Source organism: Eptatretus burgeri, chromosome 6 (assembly GCF_056783735.1).
Source record: "Eptatretus burgeri isolate ZD-2024b chromosome 6, Ebu_testis_v1, whole genome shotgun sequence".
In the NCBI taxonomy this organism is placed as follows: Eukaryota; Metazoa; Chordata; class Myxini; order Myxiniformes; family Myxinidae; genus Eptatretus; species Eptatretus burgeri.
The window spans coordinates 27,673,908-27,697,099 of NC_140966.1; the positions used below are offsets into that span (position 1 = coordinate 27,673,908).

The 23,192-nt window shown below is 41.6% G+C and overlaps 1 protein-coding gene across 4 annotated transcripts in view; it reads right to left on the bottom strand.

Moving 5' to 3' along the window:
• The window catches only part of LOC147024432 (receptor-type tyrosine-protein phosphatase delta-like), an 881,646-nt gene that overhangs the window by 782,246 nt on the left and 76,208 nt on the right, over positions 1-23,192 (bottom strand). The gene's annotated exons all lie outside the window — the stretch shown is intronic.

Here is a 23,192-nt window from a genome sequence, read left to right on the forward strand (position 1 = left end):
TACACATTGGATTTAGCCAGCTGTTCTCCATCAGGTCAACAAATGACTCGACATTTGTCCCATATTTCTGAATGCGGGACCTTTGGAGATCATGATGAGCCAACTTGGAACCTCTGAGACCAATCATGTCTCCCATCTCCTGCAAGTATATACAGCCGACAGCTGAATACTCCTGTACTCGGCTATCAGGTAATACTTGTTTAGAGCTCCTGGCTTCAAACCCCTTAGTTCCATCCAGTGTTTGGGTGTCTTTTTTCACGGTTTCCTCAATAGTCTGGTTGACAGTAATTCATCCAAAGGGGTTAATGGAACCAAGCTGAACTGAAAAGTCTCCTTGCATAAATTCAGCATGCACATCTGGGTGTTCAATGGGCAGTTGGTCATCTGAGCATAATAATACAGGAGGTACTGTGTGTGGTACAGCCAATTACATGTGAAGCACCAGGGGAATCATTGTACGAATAGACACCAGGTCTAGCATTCAGTATCCCTCTCTCGGTGCTCGAAGCAGGCCTAGCAAAATTTCGATCATGTCTAGATAGGACAGCGAGAAACTTGATGGCTCTGATTTCTTCCACGGAGGAATGCTAAGTAAATTTCAAACAGCTCCATGATGCAGACCCACGACCTGTTTGAGGACCTGCTTCAACGACCAATACGATACGTCTTTGCAGAGGTTGCTGATAGTTGTCAGTGTTTCATCCATGTGAGTGTTTACAAAGACCTGTGATGTATGGGTATGTTGCACGATGCAACAGCTAGCAATCAACTTTCTACTATTGGTGTTCAGGCCATTCAACGTAATGTATGGGAATTGTGATCAACTTGGGTGTTAGTCAATATAAAAGTATCGAGACATGAATATACCAACCATCACGATTAAATCACAACTACAGAAAATGATACAAATCAGGGAGAACATAGTTTAAATTCAAGACATATAAGGAGCTCTGGAGCACAACGTTCACTCGGTCAGCCATAATGCAATCCATATATGCCTCAGAGCTCAATGGACAAGGCCGTTGAGCCAATTTGATTGTTTACTTTTGGGTCTGCAATATTCCATATGTATTGTGTTATGATTGACTATGTTGTTTGGAAAATTAACCAATATAATGTTCTTGCATGATTTTATGATGTCTTGGTCTCCTTTTTGAAATGAAATTTGGAATAAAATGAGTGGTGAAAAATCCAAAGTTGTGCAAAATTGAAAAATGCTATTTGTTCCCCCCCCCCCCCCCAAAGTTGAAAAAACACAACACAATTTTGTTTTTTAAGTTTCTGGCTAAAAGGTGACTTAAAAACAACAAAACCCAGGAGCAAAAAAGTTAGTAAATCATTATTTTTTACACATTATACAATACATGGCCAAAAGTATGCAGACACCCCTTCTAATTAGTGGATTTGGCTATTTCAGCCACACCCATTGCTGACGGGTATAAAATCAAGCACACAGCCATGCAATCTCCACAGACAAACATTGGCAGTAAAATGGGCCATTCTGAAGAGCTCAGTGACTTTCAACGTAGCACCGTCATCAGATGCCACCTTTCCAACAAGTCAGTTCATCAAATTTCTGCCCTGCTAGAGGTGCTCTGGTCAACTGTAAGTGATGCTATCGTGAGGTGGAAACGTCAAGGAGCAACAACAGCTCAGCAGCGAAGTGGTAGGCCACACGAGCTCACAGAACAGGACCACCGAGTGCTGAAGCACGTAGCACAGGAAAATCATCTGTCGTCGGTTGCAACACTCACTACCGAGTTCCAAACTGCCTCTGGAAGCAACGTCAGCACAAGCACTGTTCGGTGAGAGCTTCATGAAATGGGTTTCCATGGCTGAGCATCCGCACACAAGCCTAAGATCACCATGCGTGATGCCAAGCGCCAGCTGGAGTGGTGTCAAGCTCACCACCATGTGACTCTGGGGCAGTGGAAATGCGTTTTCTGGAGTGATGAATCATGCTTCACCATCTGGCAGTCTGACAGACGAATCTGGGTTTGGCGGATGCCAGGAGAATGCTACCTACCCGAATGCATAGTACCAACTGTAAAGTTTGGTGGAGGAGGAATAATGGTCTGGGGCTGTTTTTCATGGTTTGGGCTTGGCCCCTTAATTCCAGTGAAGGGAAGTCTTAATGTTACAGCAAACAATGACATTATAGACGATTCTCTGCTTCCAACTTTGTAGCAACAGTTTGGGGAAGGCCCTTTCCTGTTTCAGCATGACAATGCCCCCGTGCACAAAGGGAGGTGCAAACAGAAATGGATTGTCGAGATCGGTGTGGAAGAACTTGACTGGCCTACACAAAGCCCTGACTTCAACCGCATCAAACACCTTTGGGATCAATTGGAATGCCGACTGTGAGCCAGACCTAATCACCCAACATCAGTGCCTGACCTCACGAATGCTCTTGTGGCTGAAGGGAAGCAAATGCCTGCAGCAATGTTCCAAAATTAAGTGGAAAGTCTTCAAAGAAGAGTGGAGGCTGTTATAACAGCATAGGGGGGACCAACTCCATATCAATGCCCATGATTTTGGAATGAGATGTTTGACGATCAGTTGTCCACATACTTTTGTCCATGTAGTGTATGTAAATCTCAGCAGCATAAGATCGATCATAAAAAAGTTTGTTTTCTGTAGGAGCTTCCCTTAAAAGTCTGAAAACTACCGCAAAGCTACCACCCAGCTATGGTCATCATATCAAAATGTGTTCCATAGACATGGAATATTAAAAAAAAATCACAACTATATATCTTGTCCACCCAGGTGGTACCAACAAGTAAAATTTATTGGTTTGGCCCACGGCCTAAAACTGTCATCCCGGTGTTTCACAGGCAGGGCGATTCATCAATGTGTGTGCCGTCCATCGAAGGACGTTAAATGAGTGTCCCATACGCCAGCATTAGTTGGAAGATGTAAAATATCTCATCGTGTCCTTCCTAAAATGTAGGTGAGCTATCGCCGACACCTTGGCCAAATTCCAAATTCCTGCCCTGACTTCCTGAGTCGGAGTAGTGACCCAACCATGATTTTACCTGAGTGACTACTTTGTCAGCACCAATGTTTTACATACGGCATGATGATGATGGTGATGATGGTGAATGTCTTTTGGAGGTGAGGTTGAACTAGATATTGTGCTGAAATAATTTGTTTGTAAATTACCCTATGGTCTCCTTCAAACAAGCACATGACTTCAGGCCATTACCAGCATTGCCATTATAAATCCGATCAATAGTTTAAAATGATACTTGTAAGTTAGGCACAAGGAGACGTGGACATTAGGCGACTGATATCAATGTGATGAGTGTTCTGAACAGTTTCTTTCTCTGTTGAAGTTTGCTTGTATGACATAAAGAATCAGCAAATCATACATAACCAGAAGAAAGAAAGCTCAAGGAGGCAGACATGTACACATACAATAGCAACAGTTGACATTTTTAAAAGGAATACAAAACCAATGAAATTGATGCAAAAAAACCCAGTGTTTAATCCTAACAAAACTGTAAAAGGGCCAAACCATCCAATGTGAGAATTCTGATGTACCTATACAGCTTTCATTAACAAAGACATGGCTTATTGAAGAGTAGACACTTGAATACAAGAAAAGAAAAACAAAATGTGGGGTCCAGCATTGGAGCATGAAGTGCACAAAATCGCTTTCTGTACAAGTGTCAATATGAAAGCAAAATGATGAGTTCTGAGATGCAAGCAAGTGCGTTTAAATTTGCATAATTAATTAAGACAGGGAAGGGCCATTTGGTGCTTTCTGCATGTAATATATGCACATCATCAGCACTCCCATGTTAGTACTGCAGTTAGAGCAAATACAGGACTTTCAAAATGATGTAGGAATGTTAAATGAAGCGTTTTGCACATGCGCCTTGTGTGTGTGCGAGTGTGAGTGTGAGTGTGAGTGCGTGCATGTGTGTTTACACCTTTTCAGTTCGGCTCACCGGGCACTTTTAACCTGCCATTGCTCGCATTAAATCGATGATTCAAGTCGTCTTTTGAACATAATTTTCAGCATTGAGATGAAAGAGTGGAAATTTCAAAACTGTTTAACCATAATCGTTCTGTTCCTGAATGCAAATTGGACTCATGGAAATATAGGAACGTGAGAAATATCAAAGAAACTTTGTCCTTTCACAGGCCCAAATTGTCAGAAGTTTTTGCAATAGAACTGCAACATATCAACATTTTGAACGAGTTGATCAGGAAGCTCTCCAACTGTTTCGTTGTGCAGAGGCACACCCCTTTCTCGCAGGTACATTTACAAGTGCTTTCATTAAAAGTTTTTTTCGTCATTTCATTATACAGTCCTCATCTGGTAGGCATGAAATATGTCGTGGCTGCCCCAATTTACATCGTTTGTAGGGGTTTCTGCATATGCATGCCGAGCAATCTGGGGTGGATTACATAATTTTGAAAGTGGTATATTCAGCAATGGTACTGCATAAAATTGTTTGCTCTTTTCCAAAGATGTCCTGAGATCTTACAATGTCCACAAGATAAATGCAGATGGGACTTTGCTTCTCTATCCGAAGATCAACGTTCTACGAGCTGCAGCATCACCCCCGAATGGGACGTTCCATGTCAAGTGTACCCATTTTTCAGCGAAATTTTGACACATCGTCTCAGATTTCACTTTTTTTTTGTGCACGTGTTTGCATCCACAGTAACACATTGTGTCAATTTCAGACCTGGGGGCCCATTGGGGCCCATTTTAGGGCCCCCCCAAATTTTGGCCCCTGGGTGACCCACAATATTCCAGTGGCCATATCACAGGTTGTCGTGGTCCGATTTGGATGATCTTGGTATCAAAATGCTCGTAAAAGCGAGATCTTTCGAATCTCGTAAAGTAAAATCACTCCGAAACAGTAATTCAAAAAGTTGTCGTTTGGGGCGCCCTTTGACCTTGGGCCCCCGCCCCCGAGCCAAACCGATGATCCCGATTTTTTCGTGTGAGAATACCCCTTCATATACTCCAACACCTCAGCATAAATGAAAATGGGATCTCAATGGGTTCAAGTGTGATGATGGTTTTATTGTTCGGGGTCTACATATCACTAATTCTTGATTCGACATTGGGCGACGTTTGCCGTCATCGTTCCAATGATGTCACCTGCTGGCAAGCAACTTTATGTTTGAAATTGACAATCATCATCTCTGGACTATTATATACGAGCTGTGTTCAAGAAGTATCCAACCTTAATTTTTCGTGCGTAAACAAATGAAGCTAGGGAGGCGTGGTTTGGTAAACGTATGTAGGTGATCCTAATTCGTATGTGTGAATATGACCTGCAGTATGACTCGTATGACCTACAGAAGCTGTCAGTCACCGACAGACCGCCGATGAGTGAGGAAGTGTAAGTGAGTGCCGTCGGATTTTCGTTTTTGACAAAATAACGGAAAAAATTTTGTGTAAAGCTTGGCGATTCCCAAGTGGAAACGATCCGCAAGATTCAACAGGCCTTCGGGAACGAAGCAATGGGCACCACACAGATAAAAGAGTTACACAACCGCTTCAAAGATGGTCGCACATCAGTGGAAAGTGAAGCACGTTCTGGTAGGCCCTCAACATCCCGAAATGAGATCGTCATTGACCAAGTGAGGACCCTGCTGATGCAGGATCGTCGAATCACGTTCAGAGAACTTGCAGACGAAGCGGGCATCAGCATTGGATCCGTTCATTCCATTGTGACTGAGGATTTGGGCTTAAGGAGAATCTCAGCGAAGTTTGTGCCAAAGCTGCTAACGATCGAGCAGAAGCAACTCCGTTTGGAGATCGCACAGGACATGCTGGAGACTGTGAACAGCGATCCCAACTTCTTCAACACAGTGATCACTGGCGATGAGACCACAGTGATCCTTCATTTTGTCAAAAACGAAAATCCGACGGCGCTCACTTACACTTCCTCACTCATCGGCGGTCTGTCAGCGACTGACAGCTTCTGTAGGTGGGAAAATATTCACGCATACGGATGAGGATCGCCTACATACGTGCACCGAACCACGCCTCCCTAGCTTCATTTGTTTATGCACGAAAAATTACGGTTGGATACTTTTTGAACACACCTCGTTTATGTATATATGTGTATATACATATATATATATATATATATATATATATATATATATATATATATATATAAATATATATATATATATATATATATATATATATATATATTGCATCATTTGCGAAAAATTATTCTGCCTATTGTGTTGTGGGGGAAAAATTTATATTAATGTATTTTAAATTGTAACAAATGGAGTTTCAGAAATGTAACTTTTATGCTGCAAATTGAATTGGCTGTCATTTCTGGCCAAAAGACTTTTGCCCTAAATGATAAGAAATGTGTTGTTCTGGAGCAGAGTGACCGAGCTGATAAATGAACCTTTGCTTAGAAAATGTACAAAGTGGCTTTTTGTCTAAAGGACACGTCGACAGTCTGGGTGAATATCCCCCAACCTCTCTCTCATGGAAGTATAAAATGTTTTGAAAGGCACATTGTTCTCAGTACGAGCACGTGAGGAAGTATAGTTTCTCAGTGGCTCGTACTCCTTGGAACTGACCAAGTACCAAGTTAGAATAAAACTCTCTGATGTAATGTGGAAGTGAATTGAATCGGGTTGGTCTAACTGTTAACTAAAGTAAGAATAATATTGCAAATAAATGGGGATTTTTTTTTAAGTTCATTGTACAAGGGTGAGAAGTGTATGGTGTATAATTAGGAAATAAATTGTTTCACAAGGAAGGACTTGTGTGGACATCAGTTTTATCAGTGTCGATAGGGTTTTTTGTAGGATTTTATAATCAAATCGGACAAGTGTTAAACTCTGTTTGAAGTCAAATAGGATTCCACAATCGGCCGGTTAGAATCCTTCAGGAGGACAACGATCACAACAAGGTGGGTTTAAAAAATCCACATCAGTTGGCGCCGAGACTCGGATTCGAACCGACGTTGGTGCGGTGCTCGTGACCGGAGGTGCTTAATCTGCCGGAGGCAGTGCCTGGAGGAACGACAAGTGCTTGAGCGAAGGTAAGGGAGAGCGCTCTCAGCAGGTAACGCATTTCGAACAAAGAAAAGTTCATTGTCAGATAATTTTATTGAGAGAAAGAATAGGATCCGGCGGAGGGAGTCCGTTTTAAAGTAAACGATAAGTACTGTAGTTGTTTTAGAAAAGTGCTGGAGAAGAAGAGGAGTCAGATGACAATAAGAGGCTCGTTAAGGAGCCAGACGCGTAATTAAATGGGCATGATGAAGCGACATGCCACATGTTTGCATTGATACGGACCGGCTATGAGAGAGATGGCCGAGGACACGGCTGAGACGCCGAGATAGGGTTAAAATAGATAAATATTATAAGTTACCTGTTTGTAAGAGTTATAAGAGTTACTTTTTGTTCATTGAACTCACTGGAAGTTTGTTGGCAGTGAGGTTGTTATATTATATTGTGTGGAGGTTTTACGGATTTGTAAATGCAATGATTTGCACGAAACGTTTTGTGGAGTGCAGGAGATGATTAACCAGCTGGGAGCATGGTTGGTGATTTGCATTGAGATGCGATGTGTTACTGAGAGTAAAAAATGAAACTTGTGCGATTCCAATATTCACTGCAATGAAACGTGTTCTGTTGGGATTTTGACGATATTTTAACTCGTGCTGAGTTGAGCTGTGGGTCTGTTTGAAATGGCATGTTATACATTCTTTGCGTTGCATTTCCACGCGAAGGTCGCAAACTACACTGTGTGAGACCCCCTCCACTCGATCTGTGGGGGGTGGCCTATCTTTACACTGAGTCTTTGTTCGAGCCTTTGCTTTAGGTGTGAAATTCGATTCATATGCAGATTCAAGAGGATGAGATAGAAATGTGATTGGTATTTGTCACGTGATCACACGCGAGTCTATTAGATGCAATGCTGTCTAGTGTATGTGTTGAAGCCATGACAGAGTAATGCTAAACTGTGGGTTTTGCCTGTCAGAGTTTTTTTTCCTTTTTCTTCCCACTGGATGTGGAGAGAACTTCCTGTTCCTCGTTCCTTGGTGTTTTTTGGCGCACCCTCTCGACTGAATCTGTTTAAAGTGAAGTCCATTTAGGAAAAAGTGTTGAAGTGTTATTTTACAACCATCGGGATTTTGAATAAATTGTGAAATAACAATTGTGAATGTGGATATACTGTATGTGATTTAAATGTAGAAACGTGATTTGGAATGATTTTAATGATTTGATGATGTTTTGCACGTGGGGCAATTCACAGATAATAGATGATTCCCTCGGATGGACGTTAAAATATTGTTTTATTCGTCTGCGAATGTTGAGGTTACCTGAACTTGTGCTGGGAAGGCAATGGCAAACAACCCAGTGTAACCCTTTGATCGATTCAGTCAAGGTAAATTCATGATTTAATTGGATAGATGCTGAAGATTAAATTTTTCATTTCTGGATTTTAAAAGGAAATATTTTGTTTTGACCAAAAAGTTGTTTAAGAGAGTTTGGATGTTTATTAGTCTGAAGTTTAAGATGCTTTTCCAAGACTGGGATAAAGATTGTGGAGGGTGAAGCTGCATGTGTAGACAGAGTGTTTGAGCTGGAATTTAAACGATATTCGCCTGATAACAGATTTGACAAGTGATTTGACAATTTTTGAACAACTGTTTAAAATGATTTATTTGTTTTGATAAAAGAAAATGGATTCGTAATTGAGAAGGTCGGAGGAAGTGATAGATGGTTTGTGAATGTGAGTTGGAAAAATGGCAGCATGTTTGCTGTTTTGGTGAGAGAGAAGTGGACAAATGGAGAAATGTCAGAGATTTAAAATGTCGATGGAAATAGCAAATGAGATGGATGTTTTGAGTATACGTACAACTGGGATTTCTGTATATTTTAGCATGTTGTTTTGGGAAATAACAAGGAAAGGGATTAAAATATTGATATGACATATAATGCAAGTTAAATGCTTCCATAAGAATCTTTGTTAGTCTTGTAGAACTACATGTGCCCATGACGTTTATTGATTGGTGTTTAATTGATGCTTTGTTTGTTTCGGAGTGTTGAAAGCAGTCTTTGAAGCAATGTACGATTTCATCTAAATGAAGCTTCCACACAAAGATTGGACGATGGGAGAACCCAGATTTGGGTGATTGAGCATTCAACACATGATTGTCCCTCCCCTTCCTGAGGAGATAAGATGGAGCAATGTGGGAAAAGAAAGAAAAAACCCACTGAGGAGAAGGTTGAGCAAAGTCTTAACGTCGGCGTTGTGTGGTGCCTGCATGGAGGAATGTTCTCAGCCACACTCTCGATTGCCACTCTGCAAATACATCATGAACTTGCTGTGGTCACTTCAATGTACGACAGGCCTGGAGTTCCACACTGCGCTCCTTCAACCCAATGTCCGGCCCAAACTTGTACTTGCCCACATCTACCTTCTCCTCAGCTCAAGGAGTGCTTCGATTGTGTTTCCCGTTGGGTGCCACTCTATCCACACCCTGACCTGTTTATCTTCTGACTTCGGGTAGCATGTTTCCAATGTGTAACACATGCTGATGAACAGGCCATAAATTAAATGGAAACACACTCATTTTCTGACATGAGCACTCGCTGCCATTGTTGATTGAACTTGAATAATGGAAATCTTTTTTCTCCTTCAGGAATGGGACATGGTAATCATGTGTAAGAAAAATTATTCAAATTTTCCTTAAAAAAAAAAAACGGGGGAGTGTGGGGGAAAAATTTATATTAATGTATTTTAAATTGTAACAAATGGAGTTTCAGAAATGTAACTTTTATGCTGCAAATTGAATTGGCTGTCATTTCTGGCCAAAAGACTTTTGCCCTAAATGATAAGAAATGTGTTGTTCTGGAGCAGAGTGACCGAGCTGATAAATGAACCTTTGCTTAGAAAATGTACAAAGTGGCTTTTTGTCTAAAGGACACGTCTACAGTCTGGGTGAATATCCCCCAACCTCTCTCTCTCATGGAAGTATAAAATGTTTTGAAAGACACATTTTCTTAGTACGAGCACGTGAGGAAGTATAGTTTCTCAGTGGCTCGTACTCCTTGGAACTGACCAAGTACCAAGTTAGAATAAAACTCTCTGATGTAATGTAGAAGTGAATTGAATCGGGTTGGTCTAACTGTTAACTAAAGTAAGAATAATATTGCAAACAAATGGGGATTTTTTTTAAGTTCATTGTACAAGGGTGAGAAGTGTATGGTGTATAATTAGGAAATAAATTGTTTCACAAGGAAGGACTTGTGTGGACATTAGTTTTATCAGTGTCGATAGGGTTTTTTGTAGGATTTTATAATCAAATCGGACAAGCGTTAAACTCTGTTTGAAGTCAAATAGGATTCTACAATCGGCCGGTTAGAATCCTTCAGGAGGACAACGATCACAATAAGGTGGGTTTAAAAAATCCACATCAGTGTCTATTGATTTTTGAGTGTACATTTTTTGTATAACCATCATCGAATTAAGTTATAAATGGGTTAATCTCAGTTTTTTCATATTTTGCAGTAAGCATTGTGACTGAAGATCGAAAGGAGTTCCGAAAATACTGTTGCGATCCGTTCAGCTGCCATAAAACGAAACGACGAAAAGATCTTTACAATGTGTCAAATGATATGTTGATAAAATTTTCTTCAAAGGTGAAAAAAGATGACAGACTTTGTACTTCGTACAGAAAAAAACTTTCTCAGTTGTCACCAGAGCATATTGAAGAATCATCTTTGAGCAGTTCGAAATTATCATCAGAAGGTACTATCAAAGGCATTGCAGAATCTATTTCGACAGATGAAGACGAGGAGGTTTTTGAGCGAGAAACAGAAGTTGACCTATTAAACCAGTCGTTATCGATGATAGGCGAAAGCCCATTTGACAAACGAAAGGCGGAAAGGAACCCAGGGTACGTTCCTGAAAAGTGAAGTAAAGTGGAAGATTCTGTGCGAAAGAAATTAGAACTAGTTGCTGGACCAAGCACTGCGGAGAAAACACAAAATACAGCGTCAAAATGTGATGAAAACTGCATGCCAGAGGTGATCAAAAGCCTGAAAGAAAAATACGTTGTTTCGAGCCGTTCAGAGCAAATACGTATACTGATAATATTTTCTTGGAATATGAGCATCAGAGGGATGATGATTGAATTCAGTTGCTCACAAAGAATGGCTGTGCAAGCCAAAGATTTAGAGAAAGAAAATGGTATGCTATAGTCTCCAAATCCCAAACAGGGTAAAATATTGCCTGACAAAGTGAAATCCGCCGTAACCGAATTTTACCAAAGTGATGAAGTCAGGGGAATAATGGCGGGAAAAAAAGGACTGTGTGGTGGTCAGGAATGAACATGGAAAAGAAAAAATTCAAAAGCGCCTGGTACTAAACAATCTCAAGGAACTGTTTCAGAAATTGAAAGAGAAGAACCCTGGTTTGAAAGTTGGATTCACGAAGTTCACCATGCTCCGTCCCTCGGAGTGTGTCCTGGCCGGTTCAGGCGGTACACACAGTGTATGTGTATGTACGATACATCAAAATGTGAAACTCATGATGTTTGGTTCCAAAATGCCACAGATAGCGAACTTCCTAGCTATCATCATGTGATAGCATGCATAGTTTGTAACCCAGCACAACCGGCATGTTATTTCAGAACTTGTGAAAGTTGCCCATTAATTGAAGACTTCAAAACCGAGTTACTGAGTGCTTATGAACTGGAGGATATTGATGAAATTCAGTTTAAACGGTGGACATCCACCGACAGATCTGAGCTGAGTCTGAGCTCCATGGTCCTGCCTTTGGAAGAATTCATTAATCAATTCTGTGAACGCGCGGTGAAATTAGTGAGACACGACTTCATTGCCAAGGCCCAATCTCAGTTTCTGAGAAATAAGAAAGATGAAATCGGTGAAGGAGAATTTGTCATTATTGGAGACTTCTCAGAGAACTATTCGTTTGTCCTACAGGATGCGGCCCAAGGATTCCATCGGAACTGCTCGCAAGCGACAATTCACCCCTGGGTTTACTATTTCAAATCGGACGATGGCAATTTAAACCACGATTCGTTCACGATTATATCAGAATGCAATACTCACGACGTTGTCTCAGTCCACCTCTTCCAAAGAATGCTCATTGAATACTTGAAATCTAGCTTTGGAAATGTAAAGAAACTTTACTATTTCTCAGACGGTTGCACTGGCCAATATAAGAATTGCAAAGCCTTCATAAACCTATGTCGTCACAAATCAGAGTATGGTATTGACGCAGAATGGCATTTTTTGCCACAAGTCATGGCAAGGGCTCTTTAGATGGTGTGGGGGGTACAGTCAAACGAGAAGCAACACGTGAGAGCCTGCGTAGACCTTACGACAGTCAAATTATTTCTCCAAAAGATCTTTTCGCCTTTGCTGAAAATGGTTTGAATGAAATGAAGTTCGGTTATGGGATCCAAGAGGCGCATGACGAGGACGAACGAAATCTGGAAGAAAGGTTAAAAATGGACAAAACCATAGCTGGAACTCAAAAACTTCATGCTTTCATCCCTATTTCTGAAACTGCTCTTCAAGTACGCAAATTCAGCCTTAGCAAGGAACACCGTGTCGAGTCAGCTATTTCAAAATCTACACCAACTTTTCACGGGAAACTCTCAGGTTATGTTACAGTGCACGATGCTGGAAAATGGTGGCTTGCCTGCATCATGGAAGCCTTTCAGGACACTCATGAAGTGAAAGTGAATTTTCTTCATCCAAACAGGCCCACAAATAGTTTATTTTTTCCTGACATTGAAGATCACTGCATTTTAGACATTTCTGATATACTTCTTTCCGTAGAACCAAAAACTGCTACAGGTAGAACCTACACAATTAGTAAAAAAAGAAACAGCTGTCAAATAAAACATTGGTTGGCAAAAAATCTTGACTATAATATGCTAGGAAAAACTCTTACTCATACTAGTATCACTTCCAGTCCCTGCATGTGCATGTGGAAAATTTATGTACAATATAGTGTATTGGAAATGTTGTGTTCAAATATTGTGATATGTATTGTGGTGTATTGTGTGTCCAGCACCCGAGTCCCGGAACAATAAAACCATCATCAAATTTGAACCCATTGAGATCCCATTTTCATTTATGCTGAGATGTTGGAGGATGTGAAGGGGTATTCTCACACGAAAAATATCGGGACCATGGTTTGGCTGGGGAGTGGGGGCCCAAGGTCAATGGGCACCCCAAACTATAACTTTTTGAATTACTGTTTCGGAGCGATTTTACTTTCAGAGATTCAAAATATCTCGCTTTTACGAGCATTTTGATACCAAGATCATCCAAATCAGACAACTACAACCTGTGATATGGCGTCTGGAAGATTGTGGGGCAGCCGGGGGCACCCAAATTTGGGGGGCCCCTAAAATGGGCCCCGATGGGCCCACAGGTCTAAAAGTTGGTATTTTGAGTTTTTTCACCCAAGTGAATAAATGACAAACATGGGGAGAAAATGAGGTATTAGTATCGGGAGGGTGTATACACTTGACATGGAATGCCCCGAATGCACTTATGCAACTGTTTTCAACCTTGCTACACAATAATCCTTTTCATCATGTCATAATATACAATTTTTTTTCAGGTATCAAGGAGTCATGAAAGAATGTTGAATACGTGGCATGCCAACAACAAAGCAGTCAGGGGCGGACATGGCACGTACAAAAAAGGTTGTAAATATTATGAGTAAGAATGTATAATGACCTGAGATGGAAAAAAAAACCAGAAGTCACGACTATAAAGAATTTAAGGGAGGAAAGAGTTGAGATATACATTGGGAGATTATTCAATTGGTGCATTCTCTGCATGTAATATATGCACATCATCAGCACTCCCATGTTTGTACTGCAGTTAGAGCAAATACAGGACTTTCAAAATGATGTATGAATGCTAAATGAAGAATTTTGCACATGCGCCTTGTGTGAGTGTGAGTGTGAGTGTGAGTGTGTGTGAGCGCGCATGTTTACACCTTTTCGGTTCGGCTCACCGGGCACTTTTAACCTGCCATTGCTCGCATATGATTCAAGTAGTCTTTTGAACATAATTTTCAGCATCGAGATGAAAGAGTGGAAATTTCCAAACTGTTTAACCACAATCGTTCTGTTCCTGAATGCAAATTGGACTCATGGAACTATAGGAACATGAGAAATATCAAAGAAACTTCAGCCTTTCACGGGCCCAAATTGTCAGGAGTTTTTGTAATACGAACTGCAACATGTCAACATTTTGGACGAGTTGATCAGGAAGCTCTCCAACTGTTTCCTTGTGCAGAGGCACACCCCTTTCTCGCAGGTACATTTACAAGTACTTTCATTAAAAGTTTTCTTTATTCATTTCATTATACAGTCCTTATCTGGTAGGCATGAAATATGTCCAGGCTGACCCCAATTTACATTGTTTGTAGGGGTTTCTGCATATGGGTGCCGAGCAATCTGGGGTGGATTACATAATTTTGAAAGTCGTATATTCAGCCATGGTACCACATAAAATTGCTTGCTCTTTTCCAAAGATGTCCTGAGATCTTACAATGTCCACAAGATAAATGCAGATGGGACTTTGCTTCTTTATCCGAAGATCAATGCTCTACGAGCTGCAGCATCGCCCCTGAATGCACTTATGCAACTGTTTTCAACCTTGCGACACATTAATCCTTTGCATCATGTCATAATATACAATTTTTTTTTCAGGTATCAAGGAGTCATGAAAGAATGTTGAATATGTGCCATGCCAACAACAAAGCAGTTGGAGGCGGACATGGCACGTACAAAAAAGGTTGTAAATATTATGAGTAAGAATGTATAATGACCTGAGATGGAAAAAAAAACAAAAAACAGAAGTCATGACTCTAAAGAATTTAAGGGAGGAAAGAGTTGAGATATGCATAGGGAGATTATTCCATAAGTGAAAAAAATGTTGTCAAAGGAATCTTGGTGAACAGAAACCTTGACCTTCTTAAATGTGATGACGATACATAAATGATCTCGTCTACAGGCCTTCAATTATGCGCACAAGAATGAATGAGGAATATTAGAATTTTTTTTTTTTTACAGGAAATGAATTTATTAGTGAGTCACCAAACCATTTATTAAAAATAATGTAGATACATGTTAACTCATGTTTTTTTTTTTGGGGGGGGGGGGGTAGAAAATGATGGCTAATTCAAAGTTCCTTGTCCGATTCTTTGAAAACAGCAAAGGTATGGCAACTGACAATGTACCCTGCTCTTTGTAAAAGACAATATTCAGAATAATTTGAACAAGCGGTAAAAAGACCCAGTTGGCAGGATATCCAGCGCTGTGCACAAGTATAGTCCTTTGTCGATTACTACACAGCTTGCATTTAGAATGAAAAATGAACTGCTTGTCCAACCATTTGAAGGGAATGTACGGACGAGTCGTGTATGGCAATACATTAACTCGGCTTCTCAAACCGTGTCATTTGCCACAGGGGAATGGGGAGAAGAGGGCTGAGTGTACCTGGTTAATAAACAATGGAAATGCCGAATCACGTTACAAACAGCCCATAAGAAGAGACAGGGCATATATTGACAGTTAAGTGGCTTTTTGGACTGTGCATCGCATGTGTCGGTAATGCAATTGCTTTATGGCAGTCATCGAGGTAGCTCGACAGCAGAACTCTGGCTCAGTAACACAAAGTTCCGAGCTAACACCAGGACGAAGAGTTTTTCAATCACCCAGGATTGCTGTCTTGAATGAGCGAGCCACAATTATTCATAGATTGAAAAATATTTTGCGCCTTGACATCACTTGTAGTTTTGCAGCAATTTGAAGAGCTGAGTGTAATGGTTAGATGCATCTGCTCTGAATCTGGGAAGTCAGTGCTTTGAACCGGACCCCAGGCGAGTTATACCAGAGTTCAAAAATGATATGTGCCGCTTCTTTGCTTCCTTGCATGATGCTCAGCATTTTGAAAGGATAGAGTATAGACAAACGATGATATGTTGGCAATCATTGTGCAGGCTTGATGGGCCTCTTCTTGTGTTGAGGTTCCTTGTAAGGGACCTCCTATTATTATTATTATTATTATTATTATTATTATTATTATTATTATTATTATTATTATTATTATGTTCTGTGCACATTCCAAAAACATTTTTGAACATTTCACATTTTGAGAATACTCTTCCTATCACCATTCCATTTGAGGTGAGAAGCAGTGCTCGGCACTCTCGACTTCATTAAAGTGCCTTTGGCTCACTCTGTTCGTGTGTTAAATTAGCGACATGCCGTGTTCCTGCCAGCACCTAAACACCACCAGCACGGCAGAACACGCCGTACTCAAATGTCACATTTCATTTCCTCTTTACCGCTATCTCTTTTACCTCGCACAAATTCCAAGTATCACCCTCATTTTCCATAAGCCATTTACACTTTCAAATCTGTCCTTCGCTTCTCCACTTCCCCCTCACGTAGATTTTCCACAAGATGGGCCGTTTGTCATTATTATTACACCTAAATATTAAAAACAATATCCTTATCGTTTATATTCATGAACAAAATTAAAATGGTCATTGGCTATTGTAGACGAGGGAACACAAGAACAGTCGTGAGCCAAATATTCCTTATCGACGTTCTTTTTCTTCCTCTTCTTATTCTTCTCATTTTTGCAGGCAGCACATGGTTGCAGGTAGCATCATTTGCTACTTGGCACGACTGAGACGTCGATGCCTCTTGTTGGTTCGAGCAGAAATTTGGAATTTGTTCAGGTTGCCGGTGATGGCTCACCGACTCTTTGCGAAGAACACCATGGGACATTTAACGTCCACCAACTAATGCCGGCAAATGGAGCACACGGTTCAACGTCCATCCGAGAGACAACACATATTTATGCCTTGTCCTGCCTGCAAAACACCACAATGGGAGCCAGACTGAGATTCAAACCCAGGCTAGACAACTCAGATGTATGTGTGTGTGTGTGTGTGTGTGTGTGTGTGTGTGTGTGTGTGTGTGTGTGTGTGTGTGTGTGTGTGTGTGTGTGTGTGTGTGTGTGTGTGTGTGTGTGTGTGTGTGTGTGTGTGTACATTTCAGCTATCCTGGGAGCCCTATGTTTTTATCTAATACAGACTGAATGCTCAAGACGGTGTAATTACAACTTCACAAATCATCCCAAGGGTCAACGCATTCACCCCTCCAAAATCATGAACGGTTTTCGTGCAACTTTATATGAAATCTCATGAGAAAAACTTGTGACCAACTGAGCACGAAAACCAATGCGTTTTCTGTTTTTTTTCAGCAACGCCGTTCTCCACCGAGACAACACAGTGCCGTCAAACAAAATGTGATATCAGTAACATGCTCACATCTTCAGGGTGAGAGTTATTTCTTGGACTACCTTTAACTCCCCAGATAAATGTGATGTACAGAAGTTTCCTCCTTCAAAGCACCTGGGCATGAGATGCGTTGCATCACTTTACGAGATCACCATTTTGTCTATTGTGTTGAGCTCAATTTGCAATGCGACTTATAATGCAAGTAGCAACAAGCTGGCAGACAAGATGACTCAGAATATTGATGAGAACAAACACAACATATACATACACATTCTCTCAACAAGCAAGGTGGCAAAATCTGAAGTGAGGAGAGCGAGTAAAAGTGGGAGAATGAATAATGGTAGGATTGGGGATCAATTACAGCAACAAATAAAAAAGAGAAAACAAAAAGAGTGAGATAAAAATATATAGGAACATGAAATCCATAAGAAAGGAACAAAACATGTCATAAAATACAGCAACATGAAACCTACAACCAAAGAACAAAAGAATGTCATAAAATATAGATGATGAATTCAAACCAACAAGCCCTGCACAGTGGGACCTCACCTAGGCCTTGCGCTTATAAATGCTGAATTTCCAATTGGGTATACCCCTTATCCCCCCCATGTCCCCATTTTATTTTGGTGTCTAATGCTCATGGAGTTGCTTGCACACACGACACATGCAGTGATGAACCATTTGCATCTTTAAACATAGATTATAAAGACACAATTGGACAGCAGACAAATCAAGTCCAATAAATTTGAACATGGGAATCCAGCATCTTGTCCACATGCCGAGATGGGAAATACCAAACAGGTCCAACTTGTGACAAATTTAAATGTGTTATAACACCCGAGAAGTGCATCATCTAGTCAATTTGTTCCCGACCATTTTTGCGTGCTCATGTATAGCATTTGCTTTCGTTGAAAGTCAAAGTCACACAAGATCATCCGATATGCTGAAAATAACGAGGAGCAGCAAAAACTTATTAGATCCCTTAAACTGGCCATATTGATTTAGGGTTCAAAAGGATCATTTTTTGTGGAATTTTTCCTCTTTTACACGAGACAAAATGGAAAAAAAAACTTCATTTATTTATTTGTTTTACTCATTACAGAAATTCGGTGGCCATGTCTCTGCTTTCATTCAAAGGTTCATTCAAAATACCTGACAATTTTCTTTATATAATATGAGTGGCCTGGTAATTTCCTTCACACAACATTTTCAAATTAAAAACCTAACAAAGTGTGAAAATGTCTGACTGAAAAAATAAATTTCCCTTTGGAGTAAGCAACATATTATGGACACAGCACAAAGGTATTTTGGCCTCTGACCCTCTTACAAGTCCTACACATTCCCCTTCCTTTTCCCCTCCGTGTTGCAATAACTTTTCCTTCCTCAATACTCCCAACCTCACCGATAAATTTCCTCATCTTGTAACCTCCCCTCTTCCCTTCCTTCTCTCAATTTACACCTCCCTTACACACCACATCTACCATCATCAAATGTAATATTATGTGAGTGTGGACATCAGCAGTGAATTTTATACCAGATGAATGAAGGAAAAAAGATACACACATGCACAAATGCACATACTCAGACCCATGTACATACTGCATCATGTGAATAGTGAAATTTCTGCTAAGGTGACTACGATCACCAGAATATTCAAAAGTGCATTGTCTTAACATTACAGTGAAGTACCACTCTTACTCTATACATTCTTTCTTTCGACGGATCAGGTACTTATAACATACAGATTAGGCCTCAAAAATATTTACACAATTATTCATGCATCTCAAACTACTATGTGTTAAGTCTCATGTCATAAACCATGACTTGACAGCTAAATAGGTACTATATGTCCTCACAAGTGAGAATTTGAAATGCATAATAATAACAACAGTGCTTTATTGGCTTGAAAATTATAAGTAGTGGAGTTTGTAATTAATGGACCCCGATTAGTAAAATAGCATCACATTCCACAATCCCAGTATTCCTATCTTCGATAAACATTATAATTATGGAGAAACAACACTATTAGAAATTGCATTATGGATAAACATTGAAAAATTTAGCTTTGTTTTTTTTTAATGAATCTTCAGGATTCTTAATTCCAAACAACAACAAGTTACTTGCACTAGTTTACAATATATAGAGTGCAGTGTGACAGTTAGAAGGTCACAGCTAGAATATACTACCGCTAATGCTCCCTCTGTAATGGCTCCAATTATTCGCACATTGTGGGGTTCGCCTGGGAAAGGTCTTGGCCCAAATCTTTCGTGACTGGCTGAGCAGGCCTGATTTGGTATTTTCTCAGGGTGGTGGTGATAACTTGGCAACTCTTCACCAAAGATTGTGGGATCTTTAACGTCCCAGCAATATCATTCTAGCAGACAGGACAACGAACTTTACGTCCACCCGAGCGACAACACACTTTGTGATTCAACACCATTCCTGTGAAGCACCAATCTGCCGGTTTATAGTTGGTCGAGAATCAAACTCAGAGTGGACAACTCAGAGGCAAGTGGGCTATACCTTTGCTTCTGACTGTCAGACAAAATCACAGTTAGAATGCAGAACATTAATTATTACTTCATCTCATTGATCTGTGTTACAGCAAAACCGATTCTTTTTTCGAATGCAACAAGAGAAGTGTTAAAAGTGGCAATTAATTTTGTGAGGAAGTGTGTGTAAAGATGATTTTTTATTTTAAGGAACTCATTCGAATGCGTTTTGAAAACTCGAGTCTGGGCCGAAAGGTTTCAAGTAGGATGTATATAAAGCCTTTTTGGCAACCAAGTTTATCTGCTTTTTCTTATTATTCTGATTCTATCGTTTGCCTCTGCAACAACACTTACAGAACAGGATTCCTACCTGAGGATCTTATGCAGTCAGTGTTTATAAAGATCCCAAAGAAACCAAAACATTATCTGCCTAACAGAAACTTTCCTCTCCCAAGACGTGTCTGACTCCCAAGTATCTCTCCCTGGTTACTCCCTCTTACGGTATGACAGACCTGAGCCTCGTCCTGGTGGAGGTGTTGCTCTCTTCATCAAAGACTCTATTCCTCACTCTCCCTGCACTGCTCTCACTCCCCCACACCCCCAGGAATACCTCTGGCTTCGGCTTCCCCTCCACTCCCACCTCATGTTTATATGTGTACTGTACCGTCCACCGAACAGTGATGACTCCATCTACACCTCACTCTCCGAAAACATGGACCATCTTCTATCTTCTCATCCAAACTCTCTCTTCCTCTTATGTGGCGACTTCAATTGTCATCACGCCAGTTGGCTAGGTGTGGGTACCTCTCTCACCTGCCATGGGACGTCAGCAAAAGCTTTCTGTGACTCATTGGGACTGACTCAATCGGTCAACTTCCCGACCCGGATCTCAACCAATGGTACTCCATCTCTTCTGGATCTGATTTTGACAAATTTCCCTGACAATATCTGCTGCTCTTCCTTCGCTCCAATTGGTTCTTCTGACCACGTCCTTGTTAAAGTGGACATCTCTCTGGCTGTCATCAGAGAACCACCTCACCGCCGTCGAGTCTGGCATTTCACTCAAGCCGACTGGCAGGGTCTCCGAGCAGCCATCAAACTTACAGACTGGTCTCCTATCACTACTTTCTCAAACATCAACTCATCCTGGGAATTCTTTCAAAGAAACTTGCTCTCCCTCATGCACAGATTTATCCCCTCTCGTGTTCAGTTGTCTTACCCTTCCTCCCGCCCTTGGTTTACTGAAGCTTGTGGCGAGGCAGTTGTCCTGAAACAACTTGCCTTTGCCTCATGGAAAGCAAACCCAACTGAGGGCAATCTCAGTTCTTTCCACAAAGCTCGGAACAAGTGTGTATCTACCCTCAGGAGAGCCAGAAAACAACATCTTTCTCATCTCAAGTCTGAACTCTCAGACCTCTCTCCCTCCTCAAAATCCTGGTGGCGTTTAATCAAATCTGTTTCTGGTGTATGTTCCCCCTCCATCCCCTCCCTTACCTCAAATGGTCGCACTGCTGATTCCACACGTGATAAAGCTGAATGTCTAAACTCGGTGTTTGCAGCTAAATCTTGTGTCCCAAACCCATCACTATCTCTACCCACTTTACCCAGTCGCACCCAACTGTCCCTGGACTCTGTATCCTTTTCTCCTGACAAGGTGGAGAGCTTGCTTTCAAACCTCGAGTCAGATTCTGCAACCGGTCCAGACGGCATCAGCCCACGTGTCCTCAAAGCCTGCTCTTCTGCTCTTGCTCACCCTCTCTCTGTTCTATTCACCCTCTCATTTTCCCAAGGTCATCTGCCATCTGCTTGGAAATCTGCTAACATCACTGCCCTGCATAAAAAAGGTGCAAAAACAGATCCCTGTAACTACAGACCAATCAGCCTTCTCCCAATCATCAGCAAGGTTATGGAATCCATCATTGCTTCAGACATGAAATCCTTCCTCTTCTCCAATGGCTTGATTTCCAATCATCAATTTGGTTTCAGACCAGGTCACTCTACCCTGGATATGCTGCTACTGCTCTCCCATCAATGGATGGAGGTCCTCAATGCCAGACAGGAAATCCGAGCCGTATCCCTGGACATATCACGTGCTTTTGACACAGTCTGGCACCCTGCCCTACTCACCAAACTCTCTTCCCATGGTATTCAAGGCCATCTCCACTCATGGCTCGCAGACTTCCTCTCCTGTCGCAGTCAACGTGTGGCCCTAAATGGAGTTCTTTCATCCCCTCTTCCTGTGCAGGCTGGAGTTCCTCAAGGTAGCGTTCTGGGCCCTGTTCTTTTTCTGGTTTTCATCAATGATCTCTCGGACTCTCTGGAAAATCCTCTATTTCTCTTTGCCGATGACTCCACCCTCTGCCGTACCATCTGTCATCCCTCAGACCGGCAAGCAGCAGCTTCTTCGCTCACTGCAGATCTGGATAAAATCACAAACTGGTCCAACACGTGGAACATGTCTTTCAATCCACACAAATCTCACACTCTCACTATGTCTCTTCGAAAGGACCGTTTACAAAACCCCCCCATCCACTTTCTCAACAATCCTCTGGAAGAAGTCTTTTCTTTCAAGCTTCTGGGTCTCACTATCTGCCATGACCTTTCCTGGGAAAGTCACATTTCCAACCTTGCCTCAAAAGCCAGTCGCCGACTGGGAATCCTCCGTCGTGCAAAGTCCTTCCTCGGCCCTCTTGAGCTCCTGACTACTTACAAAGCTTTTGTCCGTAGCCTGATGGAGTACTGCTCTCCCCTCTGGGCTGGTGCTCCTGCCTCCCACCTTTCTCGACTTCACGCTGTCGAAACCAGGGCTTTTAAGATCATCGGCATCTCCCGCAATGAAGCTGAGTCTTTGGGCCTCTCACTCAATCACCGCAGGTTGGTCGGTGGTCTTTCTGTCTTCTACCGACTCCTCTCCAGCCTTGCCCCCCTGCTCTCTCTGCGATTTGTCCCAACCACATTTCCACAGGGCGCTCAAGGTCCGCCAACAACCCCCTTCTGGTAAAACTACCAAAATCACGAATCACTGCTCATCTTCACTCTTTCATTCCTCTTTTTTCCCGCCTTTGGAATAAACTTCCTCACTCTATTCTTTCCCATTCTTCCCTCCAGGCTTTCAAAACAGCTGTTCACCACCACCTCTTATCTTCCCCCATCCAAATCCTCGATCTTTTCTACCCCCGATAATCCACCCATGCCCACTTCCTTCAATTCTCCTGCTTTCCTTCCTGAAAGTCCCTGTAATGTCCATCTTCTCCTCGCCATGTTCCCCGTCCCATCCCCATCCCTCTCCCTTCCACAGTTCACCTGTGTCTGTTCCCCAATGTTTTGTCCCTTCCACTCCCACCCCTCTTGTCTCATGCCTCCTTGCTGTGAGTTGT